The following is a 1,744-nucleotide window of genomic DNA, read 5'->3' on the forward strand; positions in this document are numbered from 1 at the left end:
ATTAAGAAAGTAAACAGGGAACCTATAGACTAGGAGAAAATATTTGAAAACTGCCTTTATGAATCTGGGTGCTCCTGGGTTGGGTGCATATATATTTAGGATAGTTAACTCTTCTTGTTTAATTGAACCGCTTACCATTACATGATGTCCTCGTTTGTCTTTTTTGTTCCTTGTTGTTTTAAAGTCTGTTTTGTGACAAACTAGGATTGCAATCCCTCCTTTTTTCTGTTTTCCATTTGCTTGGTAAATTTTCCTCCATCCCTTTATTTTGAGCCTATATATGTCACTGCATGTAAGATAGGTCTCTTGCAGAGAGTGCACCAATGTGTCTTGGTTCTTTATCCATCTTGCTACTCTGTGTCTTTTAATTGGACATTCAGCCCAGTTTCATTTAAAGTTAGTATTGTTATGTGTGGATTTGATCCTGACATCATGATGCTAGCTGGTTATTTTGTTGACTTGTTTATGGGGTTGCTTCGTAGTGCCACTGGTCTGTGTAATTAAGTGTCTTTTGTGTTTTTTTGTTTATTTGTTTGTTTGTTATGGGTAGTTGGTAGCGTTTTTTTTTCTTTCAATATTTAATGCTTACTTCAGGAGCTAATGTAAGGCAGGTCTAGAGGTAACAACTTTTCTCAGTATTTGCTTGTCTGAAAAAGATCTTATTTCTCCTTCCCTTATGAAGCTTAGTTTGGCCGGATATAAAACTCTGGGTTGGAATTGCTTTTTTTTTTTTTTTTTAAGAATGTTAAATATTAGTCCCTAATCTCTTGTGGCTTAAAGGATTTCTGCTGAGAGGTCCACTGTTAGTCTGATGGGCTTCCCTTTGTAGGTTACCTGGCCTTTCTCTACGGCTGCCCTTAACATATTTTCTTCAATTTCAATCTTGGAGAATCTGATGATTAAGTATGTTGGAAGTGATCTTTTCATGGAGTATCTTACTAAGGTTCTCTGCATTTCCTGAATTTGAATGTTGGCCTGTCTAACAAGGTTGGGAAATTCTCATGGATAATTAATTTTTAAGTTATATACTTATAATGTTGTTAATTATTTGTATTAATTAAAATAACTATAAACACTTATTTAATAACGATTTATGTATCTATAAAAATTTAGTGGTTGCCTTAAGGTTTGCAATGTACATCTCTAACTGATCACCATTTACCTTCGAATAATATAATATCACTTTACGTACAGTATAAAGACTCCTTCATTATCACTACAACTTCGGTCTCTTCTCTTTTTCTATTGTTTTCATACATTTTGCTCATATATATGGTATAAACCTACAACATAATTGCTACTATTTTTTGCTTTAGAAATTCAATTTTCTTTTAGAGCCATTGTAAATTAGAAATTAGAAAACCAAAATCTTCTATATCTACCTTTAGCCATTTTTGGATATCTTCAAATTTTTGTGTGGATTCAAGTTTCTGAATGGTATTATATTCTTTCAGCCAGAAATACTTTTTAAAAAGATTTATTCTAGTTCAGCTCTGCTGGAAATGATACCTTTAGCCTTAGTTTGTCAGAAATCATGCAACCACATGCTTGAAAATTATTTTCACTGAATATAGACTTTTGGATTGGCAGTTTATTTTTGTTCAGTACGTTAAAGGCATTGCTGCAGTGTCTTCTAGCTTCCCTAATTTCTGATGAACACTAGAATTATTAGAACAGTAGAATTATTTTGTGCTTAAACAAGAGGGCTGTCTTAATCTTACTTCATCCTCAGGTTTCAGTGTTT

The sequence above is a fragment of the Cebus imitator genome, unplaced genomic scaffold (genome assembly GCF_001604975.1).
Source record: "Cebus imitator isolate Cc_AM_T3 unplaced genomic scaffold, Cebus_imitator-1.0 Scaffold644, whole genome shotgun sequence".
In the NCBI taxonomy this organism is placed as follows: domain Eukaryota; kingdom Metazoa; phylum Chordata; class Mammalia; order Primates; family Cebidae; genus Cebus; species Cebus imitator.